This window comes from Camelus ferus, chromosome 5, assembly GCF_009834535.1.
Source record: "Camelus ferus isolate YT-003-E chromosome 5, BCGSAC_Cfer_1.0, whole genome shotgun sequence".
Classification (NCBI taxonomy): Eukaryota; Metazoa; Chordata; class Mammalia; order Artiodactyla; family Camelidae; genus Camelus; species Camelus ferus.
This window is the reverse complement of record NC_045700.1, coordinates 36,978,937-36,993,898: the sequence shown is the minus strand read 5'-3', so window position 1 is coordinate 36,993,898 and position 14,962 is coordinate 36,978,937.

The following is a 14,962-nucleotide window of genomic DNA, read 5'->3' as shown; positions in this document are numbered from 1 at the left end:
TGGTGCTCTGTTATTAGGGCATATATATTTATATTTGTTACATCTTCCTGATGGATTGAATTTTTTATCATTATAAAATGCCAGTATTATCTAATAACATTTTTTGTTTTAAAGTCTATTTTATCTTATAGTATAGTCACTTCGGCTGTTTTGTGGTTGCTGTTTGTGTGATACCTTTTTCCACACTTTTACTTTCAAACTATGCATATGTTTGAATCTAAAATGGGTCTCCTGTAGACAGCATACAGATGGATCTTGTTTTTTTTTTTAATCTGAGAATCTGCCTTTTGTTTGGATTACTTAATCTACTCACATTTGACACTATTATTGATATGGTTGGATTTATATCTATATCTACTTAGTATTTTCTAAGTGTCTCGTCTTTTTCCTCTATTACTTCTTTAAGTTGGAATATTTGCATTAAGTGAATATTTTCTAATGTAGCATTTTCATTTCTTTAATGATTTTTTGTCACTACATATGTAATAAAATATTTTATATCTACACTGTTCAATACAAGCCCTCTAGCTACATTTGGTCACTTAATACCTGAAATGCGGCAAGTGAAACTGAGGAAATAAATTTCTAAATTTTATTTAAGTTTAATTGATTTAAATTCAATTACCCACATGTAGCTCGTGGCTATTGTATTTAATAAGATAGGTATAGATTTGAGCAAAATTCTTCTGGTGTAGTTATCCATATCACCCTTTAATGTGTCATATTCTATTAATCATCTCCACCACTCTCTTTTAAATTATGCCTTCCTTTTTTGAAGTTCAAATGCTATTACTTTGCCTTTATTATTTCTGAATCCTATCTTCTCTACTGATATCAAGACTTCTAGTTCTGTAACAACACGTCCTATTGTTAGCTCTCATCAACAGAGGGTAGCTACTATAGACCTCCTCAATGATGTTGGTACTTCTCTTGGTAAAAGTAGTGTATTAAAGGTCCTCTGAACTAGCAGTCAGATGGTAGCTTTAGGGTCCAAAATAGTGTATCCACTTTAGCATGCCTACTTCTTTAAGACTTTTGATCTCTTCTCAACTATCAGACAAGGTAGTTCTGGCATTTATACAATACTTAATGTGCAGCATTACTTTTTTACGTTTCTAAGAGCTGACCTATAAAAGCACTGTCTTCCAGGATTCTTGCCAGGATGTCAAATACTGTATCATGAGAAGGACTCCCATATCTATAATCTCTCTCTTTTTAAACTTTCTATTCTGTCTTCCTTGATCCAGCACATTTAATATCGAGTCCCACATATACATTTATGTTTTTTGCTGGTACATGTGGACTAAATGTTTCAGTCCCTCCAGCATATTTTCTTTTCTCCCTTAGCAGACTCAAAACTTTATTAGCTGGGTTATTTTTTTTTAAACGAATCCTAGTTACTAGTCTCCTAGCCAGGAGAGAATATGGAAAATAATTGAAGGAAAAGAAAGATAATACACTTTGTCTTACAAGAGAGGTTTCTTCAACTGCCTGGAAACAAATATAGAGCATTAATCTTTAATAAGGAGAAGGTTTTCCCTTTTGCAGGCTCAGAGAGTTAGGGGAATCTAGGATCCGTTGTACGTAAGTGTATCGACCTGAATGTGTTATTTCAAATTTCAAGGTTCCACCCTTTCTTGACAATAATTCCAGGAGCTTAGCAAGAGTCCTGCCTAGGTTGAGAAGTCAGTGTTCTGTACAATTCAGTCCTGCCTTGTTCCTCATCATTTGTGACCTCTGATGCAGGAAATAAGAGTCTCTTTATATGCTTCCAAGTAAGCCTTCTGCCTTTTAAATTAGTGATTAATCACATACAGCCATTCATTCTCTTTCTCCAATGCATTAATAGCCCTAAGCAATATCCATCAAATTCTATTGTCCTTATAATTACTACTTGCCCTCAACTCTCAAACACCTAAAATATTGTACTTCTGCCCCTGCCCCAGTGCATTCCTTTCCAATAGTATCACACTGCAACTCACAACCAATAGACATACAATTGCACTGCTACGGCATGCCAAGGTACATCCACTCTCATCTACAACTAGTAATGGGATATTTATGACCAGTCTGTTAGTGGGTGACCCAGCTTGAAAATTCCACTTTAGGGCTTGCTTACAACTAGTGACATTAAAACTGACCTGAGATGGAGAATTGTGTTTAGAAATTTGTCCCAAATGAATACACAGGGACAGGACTTATATTATTACACCTTCCAATCATTGGGGCAGGCTGCTCTCTGAGCAGGAGTATAAACTTAGGTGAGGAAGCACTCTTCAACTGAATGCAGTTCCTGGGGAGGAACTCAGCTATAAGCCATCAACAGGCAACCAATAACAAACTAATAACAAAATACCACAGTCTATGTGGCTTAAGCAACAGAATCTTATTTTCTCACAATTCTGGAAGCTTGTAGTCTGAGATTAAGAGGACTGCATGGTTGGTTTCTGCTGAAATGTCTCTCCTTTACTTAAGATATTCATTCATGTACCTTGACATAGTCTTCCATCTGTGTATATCTGTGTAACTGATTTTTTTCTTCTTATAAGGACATCATTTATTTTGGATTAGAGTCCACACTAATGACCTCACTTAAACTTTAATAACCTCTTTAAAGGATCTATCTCCAAATTCAGTCACATTCTAAGTAAGGTACTGAGGGTTAGAACTTTAACATATGAATTTGAGGGGGCCACGATTCAACCCACAACATCAACACTGGAATCTGTAGAAATAAGTATTTCAGACCTAAAGGGAAATGCGGTTTGGGTACCACAGCATCTGCTACATGTATGATATGAGACAGCAGTAAAATTTAATTTTATTCCACATGTTTATCCAGTTGCTCTAGCACTCTTTTGTCATTGACTTGGTGTCATTTTGGAAATCAATTGACATTATATTTGTCGGGCTATTCCTGGACTCTCTATTCTATCCTAATCCATGAATCCTTTGTCTAGGCTTACTTCAGTACTATTCTGTCTTAATGACTGTAGTTTTTCATGGAATCTTGAAATCAGATAATGTAAGCCTTCTAATGTTTTCCTTTTTTTCAAGACTGTTTCAGCAATTCTGAGCATTTGCATTACCATATACATTCTAGAATCAACTTGTTGCTTTATCCAAAGAAAATGAAGTCTGCTGAGATTTTGTTTGGATTTGCATGGAATTTATAGTTCAATTTTGGGGGAAAGCAATCTCTTAACAATATTGGATCTTTTGATATCTTAACAATATCGGATCTTTTGATGTATGAACATGGTATATCTTTCCATTTATTAGCTCTTCTTTAATTTCTCCCACCAATATTTTATAGCTTCCAGTATAGAAGTTTTATTAAGTATTTCATGTTTGGATGCTATTATAACTGGTATTTTTAAAATTTCTTTTTCTACCTCTTGGCTGCTAATATAATATATGGAAATACAACTAAATTTTGTGTATTGACCTTGTACTCTGTGACTTTGATTAATCCATTTATTAGTTCAATTACTGTTTTGCAAATTCCTGAGGATTTGCCATATAAAAATTATGTTATATGAGAATAAAGAAAGTTTTATTTCTCTTCTCCAATTTAGTACCTGTACTTCTCTTTTGGTTTTTGTTTGTTTGATTTTTGGTTTTCAGGTTTTTTGTTTTTTGTTTCTTTTAGTTTTTTGAACATCTAAGACCTTGAGTAAAATGTTGAATAGAAACAATTAAAGAAGATATCCTTAAATTGTTTTTGATAATAAGGAAAAAGTGTTCAATCATTTATTATTGAGTGTAACATGTAGTGTTTTTTGTAGATGCTTTTTTTCAAATTGATGAAGCTCCCTTCAATTCCTAGTTTTCAAGGTGCTTTCATGAAGAATGGATGTTGAATTTTGTAGAATGTATTTTCTGCATTTATTAAGATAATTATATGTCTTATAACCATTATAGCTGTTAATGTGGTGAATTACATTGATTTTCAACTTTTATACCAACCTTGCATTCATGGAATAAAGCCCACTTGATCATGATATGTTATCCCTTTTAACTATTGCTGTATTTAATTCATCGATTTTTTAAAAAATTATTGCATATGTATTCATAAGGGATATTGGTCTGTAGATTTCTTATAATAACTTACTAGGCTTTGGTATCAGTGTTAAGCTAATCTCATAGAACAAATTGCAAAGATTTCCCAAAACCACCTTTGTTTTCTGATAGAGCTTATGTCAGATTTATTAAATTAGTGGTATACAGATATTTTGTCTTCAAGATCTGTTTAAATTTTTAAAAATTACTGAGTCCCCAAAGACCTTTTATTTATGTGGGTTAGATTTATCTGTATACTGTATAAAAATTAAAACATAAAAATTTCAATGTTCATCAACTCATTCAAAAAATAGTAGGTTATAATAACATACTTTTATGAAAAATAGGTATTCTTTCCAAAAAATAATTTTGTGAGGAAAGAGGCATTGTTTTACATTTTTATCAATCTCTTTAATGTATAGCTTAATGGAAGACACCAGCTTTCATATCTGCTTCTGTATTCAGTCTACTGTAATATCACACATTACGTAGCTGATGGAAAACTCCACATGTAAGAGACTAAAAATGGAGAAGGTGAAGAAATTCCTAGTATGATTTTAGGAATAATTTTGACTTTACAGGCCCTTGCCATCTTAGATTATCTGTTTCTTCCTGTGTCTACCTTTGTAGTTGTGTTAACTAAGAAAATTGTTCATTTAAATTGTCAAATGTACTAGCATAAAGTTGTTTATAAAATTCCCTGATTATCTTTCTAATGTCAGTGGTATCTGTTAAAGTATCACCTGTTTCATTCTTGTTAACTGGTAGTTTGGATTTTCTCTTTTTCTCCTAATCTGTCTAGTTAGGGTTTTACCACTGTAATTACTATTTTCAAAACACTACTTCTTATTGAATGTTGGACATTATGTATGATACATTGTAGGTAGTCTAGATTATGTTGTCTTCCTTTAAAGAGGGTTGAGTTTTTTCCAGCAACTAATTAAATTACTTGTGGATCCTTTTGATCCTATCAAGCTTAATGTCATTCTTTGTCAGTTCAGATCTATTTTGGTTTTGTCTTAGTCCTAGTGGCTCTTAGTCCTTTGTGGCTCTTACTCTAGAGTATGGTACATACCTGCAAGGTTTGGCCTTTCTGAGGGTTAAACTGAATTATCTGAGGTGTTCAGTGAGATCTCTCCACTGCAGCTAGAGTGAAACTCTAACATTATCCAGCACTGCATGACTTCTGGTGTCCTCTTTTAGCTGCCAGCCATGCAGGAGCTTCTCCCAGCTTTCCCCACCACTCCATGTAGCTTCTTCCTATCAGGTACTCTTTTCTGTGAATTCCAGTCACTTCAGCCACCCCTAACTCTGACCTCAGCTTTTTATATTTAGCAAAATCTTCACCCTCAGCAGCCTGTGCCAGCTGGTAAGTGTCTCTAGGCAAAAAGCCAATGCAAGTATGGGGTTCAACTTATGTGTTCTCCTTCTTTCAAAATTCACAATCATGTTGTCCCTGTATCTAATTACTGAGAAAATTTGCCCTATGTATATTGCCTCATTGTTTATGGTGGGGACAAGTCTGGTACCAGTTATTCTTATATAGTTGTAAGTGGAAGTCCTTGAATCACTGTTTTTAAAAAAGTGCTAGTTAGCAAACTAAACTTTTGGATTCAACACCATCTTTTACCACATGAATCAAGCTTTGAAAATCTAAGAAAATGACAATTTCAGTGCTCAAACAATTAAAACAATAACACTTGTTGACTTCTCTGACAGGATGAACAACACATCATAGAGGAGTCCCAGATTTTTCCTACCTTGAATCTTCTTGCATCTGATTAAATGTCTTAGAACTTTCCAGCAATTTCTATGCATGTTTTACACCTTCTCTACATTCAGTTAATATTATTCTTGCTTATATTATCCTATATCCTCTGCAGTTTTCCTCTGTTCATCCCTTTCTTTTGAATACAATTTCCTTCCTAAATTTGCCCATAACTTCTACTCTTGCCTATAATTCTTTCAGGAAAAAATATATATACAGATGCACTCACTGTATGCTAAGTCCTGTGCTAAGTATTGTAAATAAAGCAAAATATAAAAAAGGTAAGTCCTTGGCATTTATAGATCTTATACAATATAGGATATGTCTTAATTAAGGTTCTCTTGAAAGCAGAGCATGAAACAAAGTCATGAGTCCTGATAACCGAAGGTAAATTTGGAAATGATCCGAGGAAGGAAGGAAACAAGGATGGGGGAAGAGACTACAGATGGGAAAAGAGAAACAGCCAATATTAAGGTTGCTGCTGTGATAACAGGGGCTTGATTTCTGTTGGAATCTCCCAGAAATTACAAAAGGCCTGCCAGCCTGGTCCACCTGGAGACTGGGAAGCTGAAGCATTTACTTGCTGATTCTCAGCTCCTATTGGCTGTGCTTGTGCTTGAGTGGAGCAGGCACCTGTGGGGCCCAAGGAAGCCCTGGAGCAGAAAGTAAAGAGACTACTGGAGTATGCTGAGAAGGGCCGCTGTTAGGGAAGGAAGTCTGAGTTTACAGGGAATTGCCTATCGCAGCTGCAGTTGAAATCAGAGTGGGCTAAGCGGTGTGACCTGTGGCCTGAGGCAGCTGCCACAGGTGGAAATATCTGAGCATACACAGACAGACACTGAAAAAAATATAGGCACCATGATAAAAGCCTGGCAATGTGATAGTGAATGTGTGTGTACGTGCATGTGTATGTGTGTGCACACACACACAGAGGGATACTTCACATTGAGTGGTTTGGAAGGACTCTCTGGGGCGATGGCATTTGAACTGATACCTAAGGAATAGGGAAGAGGAAAGATGTAGAGGAAGAGGATTCTAGACAGATGAAGAGCAGGTGCAAAGGTCCTAAGATGGCATGAGTGTGGACTGTTTGGGAAGCAAATGACTGAGGCCTCCTGAGAGCAGAGGAGGATGGTGAGACATAAAGGCTGGGACTAGATTAGATCACTCAGAGTCTATGACGCCATTGTGAGGAGTCTGGAGTTTATTCTAAGTCCCTTGGAAAACTATCAGAATATTTTATGCAAAGGAGAGATATGATCTTATTTTTATTTTAAATACTATGGAAATATAATGATTTTTTGATTCATACATATCAAGTATTCCTGAAGGTTTCAGTGCAGTTCCAGTAGATAATGCTGGAAAATATTCTTTTTTGGTTTTACCCTCAATTTTATACGAATCACTGTCTTTGACTAAAATCCCAGTTCCTTACATTCCACAACAACCAAATTCAATACTCATATTTCAGAGTTCACTGAGAAAGCAGCAATTGCAATTAATGGATGTCAGAATGACCCAGCATTCCTAGCTGATGAAGATTTACTCACTGAAGTAAGCCATGAAAAAAGTCAGTGTAAAAATTCACCATTTGAATGGTAACTCACCAAGATTATTTAGGGCTATTTTTATTTCTATGGAAAAGATGGTTGATTATTAAATTTTTAAAAGTTTTTATTAAATATTAAGACATGAAATTCTCATATAAATTCTATAGGCTAATACAATTTGCTTTGTCACAATCAAATTATTTTTACTAGTGATCCATGATCTAACAAAAATTCTGAACTGGGACATGGAATACCCAGCTCTAATGTTAATTTGTTCTGTGACAATGAATGACGGGTCACAAAATGATCACAAAGTATTCGTTAAGCATCTACTGTGTACGTGTCTTACATAGTGTGCCAGGAGTGGCAAGCTACAAAATATGTAAGACATGCTCATGCCCACAAGGATCAAAAATACATTTGAAATGTTCAGAAAATACTGCATTGACACTCAGGACACATGATTAGTTTAAAAACTGAAAAAAAAAAAAAAAAGACTAGGCTTGGATGAAGCTCAGAAAAAAATGTGTCCTACTTACAATGCAATGTAAGAATTAAAAGTGGGTTTAATATTTTCTGAAAGCCATAAATTTTATTTTCAAGGGTTAAGATTTTCCTGCTTAATGGAATTCTTTTATTGAAGGTATCCTGCCTTGTTCCCCAGATATTCCACCAATGATAACACTTGCTTAATGGTCCATCTGTCTGAGGACACTTCTAATCCTAACACTTTCTCCGGAATTGCAGGTGACAGTGAAGACATTTTCATTTCCTGTGGTTAGTTCTCTTCTGATTGAGGTTTTAGTGTGATTCTGGTCTGACACATTCTCTTCCTGGGCTTGAAAAAACATAAACTCAAGTGGTCAGAACGTCCAGTCCACGTATATCATTTTTATTTTTCTTCTTTAAGTTTCAAACAACTTTTTTTTTTTTGGTTTGCGTTTTCACTGTCTTCAAATATTTTTGATCCATGTGGTTCCTTTGATTTATAAGTTGACATTTGAAAAGGTGGAACCACTAATGTGGATGACTTTGCTAACCTTAGAAGGAAGATTACTAGAAGAAATCTATGACTAACAGGCAGCAATCCTTTTATCTGTGAATTGAAATTATCTCTTACAGAAAAAGTGATATATACCTTTGTATATATCTCCTGATCTTGATAAATTAAAGAGAGATTGTACTTCCTTTTATTTTGCTATGCACTTCTCAGGACTCAGGAATTATTTGATAACTACATCAAAATATATATGCTGGTAGTCTGGTAAGGTCATTCGATAGATATCCGTCACTATTTAGTAAATAACCTATTTTATAGACTACTTTAGAATAGCCAGCTTATAGCACAGTATATTACATACTTTTTATGGTAAGGTCAAACTCAAACCTTTCTGTATGTAAAAAGAGAAGTAGGTCAGTGCATTTTTCATAGAGATAGTGCTATGGTTTGAGTTTAGGGGTATGAAGAGAAACGAAAAAGATTCACTTTCAGGAAATATATCAGGAAGCACTCATAAAGCAGAAAAGACATGACTTAGAAATAAATAACTCTAATGCATTTTAAATTGATAAATCGCTCACCTCTGTAACCTCCTAGCATTGTCGATCTTGAAAACCTTTATGGTATCAAATAAGATACATTTAAGTGGAAGGAACTAGAGATCACTTGAGAAAAATCAGAAGAAAAAAGAGTATTTTGCCTTAAGCCTGACTGCAGATCTGTTGCCCTAGTTTCCCTCCTCCCAACACAGACCCAAGTTAGAATGTGTTTTATGAGAAATAAAAAAGAAAGGTCACTCTTAAAGCAGCTCTTGGAGAAAACAATCTTAATTAGATCAAGAGGAGGGGAAAAGTGGGGCCTCACCCAGGGAGTAAAGAAAACAGGATGAAAGTGCTACCACTTCTTCTGTAACTCTGTTTAGAACAGGCTGAAGTCTGGATTTCCAAGGGAGGCCTTCCAGCCATCAAGAAAACACAAAAGGTTGAGGTGGGGATGAGAGGGTGGGGAGGAGACACTAATGAGCTAAGGGTTGGGAACAAATTTTAACAAGTGAAGGTTAGGCCAATCTGTTTTCCGGAAAAGCTGGCTGTTGGGTTGAATCACCTGGATTGACTGTCTGCTTTATCCGTGCCATAATCAGACAAACACGAGGGCCTAAATAACAAACTGACTCTGGCTGTCACGTGATTTTTTAATTTCCAGTCTGAAAATGCTTACACTTGTGATATTTCATAGATGCTGTAAACTCTTTGCAGGGGGAAGGAAGAGCCATTCTTCTGTTACATCGTCCAGGAAGACATCCGTTTCAACATTCATTTAGGCTTAGCATTTCAGCACATGGTGCTTCCCTCGGCACAGTCCCAACCATGTGAGGACAGTTGAACTCAGAAGCACTTCCTAAAAATTCTGTTTTGTAGGATGATGAAGGGGAGAGGATATTAAGGATTACCAGCCTGCAACTTTCATGGGTGCTCACAGTTTCAGACGGCTGTAGTATACGGTCCAGTCATTGCAAAGAAGCACTTAATGTACTTAACCAGAAATTTAGCTGTAATGCTGATCCTAATTTAGGATGGAATTAACAAAAGTATAGCTATAATATGCAAAAATCTGTTTCCAAGTCACATTAAATACTTGGATTCCTGGCAGTGTAGGTATAATTTGTGAATTTATAATGCCATACATTTTCCTACCATGTAAAAAAGTAATTTCCAAAATGCTCGCAAAAGCATCCTTGATCATGGAGTATGCTGGGTTTCTTTTGCCATAATGGTAAACAACATTTTCAATTATTACTAAGAGAAAATTGTGAAATCTTAATTTTTTTTAAAAAAGTGAATGTATAGCACTATTAATACTATATATAATGCACTCACAGAAAATAGTACCTAAAATCAAGAACTTGTCAAATGATTCCGCTATTGTTAAATAATTAGCAAATGGAACTGTTTTTTCAGACAGAACCCAAATGGACAAATTCTGAGAGAGCATATGATTTGCATTCAAGAGTGAAAGCATCTTTTAAGATTTTTTTTAAAAAGACCACAAAATAGCTTTGTAATTTAAAACTATATCATAAGTATAAAAATCTTTGGAATAATACCATGGAGCTTAAAGAATGGCTCCAGCAACATGACAGAATAAGTCAGAGCTTTATTGTTTAATTATAAACACATATAAATGATGCGTATATACAATAACAATGTTTAATCTTAAATACTTGGGTTCAAAAGCAAGAAAATGACAGATATAAGGGGGATATTGAAAATCAGAGTGGTAAATTAAGAATCTGGTATTCCAGCATCCAACAGGAAAAAATTGCCCAAGATATACCTGAAAGTGTTTTAATGCCCATATAGGTGCAGAAGACATACATTTGGGCTTAGGCAAGGTTGGGAAGCTAAAGCATAACACTCCATCATAAAGCTGGGACAGGGGGAGAGCATTCTTTCAGTGAAAGGGGGAATATAACAATTCTACTTACTGGTACAATTAATCAAGGAGGAAACTTGTGTCTGTCTGAGATTCTGATGAGGGGAAAAAAAAATCTATGAAAAAACCTCCAGGCCTGTTCAAGTTTCTGTTATCCATGGGTAATGTTAGGACATGCCTAACCTGAGAAATTAACAATAAGATTGATCTCAGTTTGGTAAAATCCCCAAACTAAGCACCCAGTAAAAACAAATACAAAACCATTCCAGAGCAGCACTTCCATAACTGCAAGGACTCCAAAAGAAAACAAAACAAAACACATAAAGAAAAGAACACTCTTATGTTAGAATGAGCTCTCACAGGCAAACAAATAATAAGCCATGAGAGAAAGTAAGCACACAAAATATATATGAGGATTATGTAGAGGCCTCTTCTTCCCCTAGTCAAACATGATATAATAAAAAATCTGAAATAATCTATAATACAAAATGAATAGAGTAAAAAATAAGGAACAGACACAAATCTCAAAGAACAGGACACTATAAGAATATATGGTAGATTTGGGAAAGAAAAATACATCTTTAGAAATGAGGAAAAATCTTTGAAATTAAAAATCCAATTGATAAAATAAAGATTAGACAACTTGAGAGGGGAATTAATAAACTGGAAAGCTGATCTAGGAAACTACCTCAATTGCCATGCAGAGAGATAAAGAAAAGTACAAAACAGAGGTTAGAAACATGGAGAATAGAGGATCAAACATATGTTGAAATGGGATTTCCAGAAGGAGAGAAAGTAGAGAATGGGGAACATATCATATCTGAAGAGATATTCCTTGATAATTTTTCAGAATTGATGAAAGATATGATTCCACAGATTTCAGAACATTAAAGACAATAAGAAAATCCTAAAAGCATCTAGAGAGAAAAGACAGATTATCTAGAAAGGAAGAGATAACCTCTTAACATGAAGAAAGGAGGATGGAATTGGAATAAGCATTTATCTGTAACATTAATTTCTTTAAAAAATGATCTGGAGCAAATATAAAAACATTAACTATTGTGAATTGGTATGGTATGTATAATGGTATCTGTTGTATCACTTTCTTATCTACCTGCTTGACATATTTCAAAATTAAAAATTAAAATATGAAAAACTGAAGAGGAGTATGTAGTATTTATTATGAAATATCAGTTGTTTATCACACTAACCTCCATCTCCCCTCCCCATTTCAAGCACTCACTCCCCACCCCAAGCAGTAGTTATAGAGGTAAGAACACTTATACTGGTGTTCAACTTGGAAGAGGTTTAGCAGTTACCTTAATGGTGGCAATATCATTTAGATGAAGGGTAGACAAACTTCAAACGCTGAGACAGCTACCAGTTTTTATAAACAAAGTTTTATTAGAGCACAGCCATGCCCATTTTTCCTACCTATTATTTTCCCTGAACAGATCAGCAGTGTATTTTTAAAATGAAGTCACAAATCTTACATAGATTTGAAGGTAATAATTAACTAAGTTTAGTGGTCTTAGATTTGTACACAGAGGAAATTCAAGGTAAAAATAAATACCAAAGAATTCTAAAATATCTTTGAGTATTTATTTAGTTGAATTTTCCACCTTCAAGATTCTCAACAATCAAGCAAAACCGGTTTGGGTAACATGAATGTTCAAATCAGTCATCTAATTCTGCAGTACAACCTAATTAATCTCTTGTGTATACACATTTCCCATCCCTAGCCAGAGTTGCATTAATTTTATATTAGCTTAGAAAGCAGAGGAAGAAACTCTTTGTCTGGGCCTGTATTTTTTAAAATTCTCTCTCCATACATATTTGTTTTCTATGGAAAGGCTGGTAACACTGGCTCTTCATATATTTAAGATGCCTGAAAATCATGTTATACTATTTCACTTATATTATGATTTTTGAAGAAAATAACTCATCACTTAGTCATGGTTGAAAAAAATGACTGGATTTCTCACCTTGGTGTTAAAATCCAGGAACATTTTTTCCCTTTCAGTTGGAGAAAGTCAGATTTTTTTTTTTTATTAAAGACTAAAGAACTTACTGATTTAATCCCTTATGTCAATAAAACCTCTGTAATAATAGCATCTTTGAAGACACGAGTTACTACTTGCTCAAGATACAGCAAGGAAAATTACCCTGTCATTTCACTCCTTCAAGTCTGTTTGTCACCTGACTTAACATTTTTTCTCTGATCATATTACATTCTTTGGACTTCCTCTTCTCAACCACAGCCTACCCTGTCCCTGACCACCCTTCCCAAACATACACCCTTGTAGTCAGCACACATTTAGTGCCTTTATTACATATCTTCCTGATGCTCAGCTCCAATTACACCATTCTATAGTTGTCATTTTATAAATGGATATTGACTTAATTAATTAAACTTTGACACATTCCTATAACTAGAATGATCTTGCCCCTCTCTGAAATCCTGTAGGTCTTAATTTTAAAAACAAACATAAAGAGCCATGGAATATTTTCCATTTGTTATATATAAATAAAATTCTATCTTTTAAGTAAGACTGTAAACTCCTTCAAGTCAGGGACAATGTTGTATGTGTCTTTTTAAATGGCATTACAAAGAATAGAGAGAGAGAAAAAGACAGAGAGAGAGAAAGCCATCATGCATATTCCTTACAACATGGTGTAGAACCTAGTATCTGCGTTAGTAGTCGCTTGGCTTGCCTTTATATACATACTTGTATTTATATTTGTACTATAAAATATTATACTATATATTATATTATATTTATAAAATATACATTCCATGTATTTGTTATTCAAGGAAATAACTACATGGTAAAAATAGTTGTTAAAAATACCACAGTACATTAGTGAGACATAGTCTGAAATCCAAGAAATGAATTTGGTAGGGTCAAAGAACTCTTCTTTAAACATAAATCAAGTATAGAAAGGAGCAAAAAGCAAACAACGCAGTCCCACTCAGATTTCAAGTCCATTTTTTTCCAAGGTGATTTATAGTTGGATTTATCTTTTAAGGGCTTATAGAAGAACTGAGCTTGAAAACGGGCAGGAGTGCATAATTGTTCCTTTTCAAGCCAGAAACTATTTTTCTTTCTCTTTGAAGGTTAAAGTCAGAATCACTGGATTTGTAACTTACAACTTAAGCTTCTTTACTATTTTCCCTCCTCTACTTTTCATTTTATCCATCAGATTTTCTGAGTTGTTCAAATGGGTAATTTTCAAAGAATAACAGTGGCAGTCCCCAAAGCCAGTAATAAATGAAATTGTAAAATTACTTTTCTTTATAGAAAGCTTACAGATTTTCACAAAGCCCTCTCACATTATACTTTAAGACCATCTCCATTGCCTTTCGCTCTCCTTTCCTCTTCCTCCACCCCTTCCAGTAGTTCTTGGCTCAGTTTTGACCTGTAACTGCCTTACATTGTAATAGCCATCAATACATATTGGCTGTACTTTCCAAATTAATGGACTTGTACATTCTCCAACTTTTTAACAAAATGTCCAGCAATTCTGCTTTGCCTTTGGGATAGTATATCAGAGTGGTTGAAAAGAAACCTGGGGATGAGAAAGATAACAGTACACATGCTTATATTCTGGTACAAACGCCTCCCTTCCCAAGACAAAAAGAAGTATACTCAAGAGTTTTCTTTAAAGAAAGAAGATTGGTGATACACTAATGGCACAGCAAGTCTGTCCTCAAACAATGGAACTGAATGAGATGTCGGCATTTTCCATGGAATAACTCATCAGCGGTTCACAGTGAGGGAAGAGTGTTGGAGAGAGAATAATGACCATAATTCAGATTGAGACAGCTTTGAAGACAAGAACCTTTTTTTCATCTTTGAGTCTCCAACAACTTAAAAATATTTGTTGTATAAACATTTGTTGAATGATTAAATTAGTTTTATTCTCCTGGGCCTTCCTGGCCAAAACCAATATTAAATTCTGTGAGCGTTCAAGTGATTGTATTAGAAGAGTTGTGCTATATTGTGTGTGTGTGTTTGTGTGTGTACTGACATAGGAAATGAGGAAATAAATGAATACGAATATATGCATTTTGAAGTTAAAGCAATTTCAACCAGAGAGCACAGAAAATGATTATCATCAATTATTAATCAATATGCCTATCAAAAG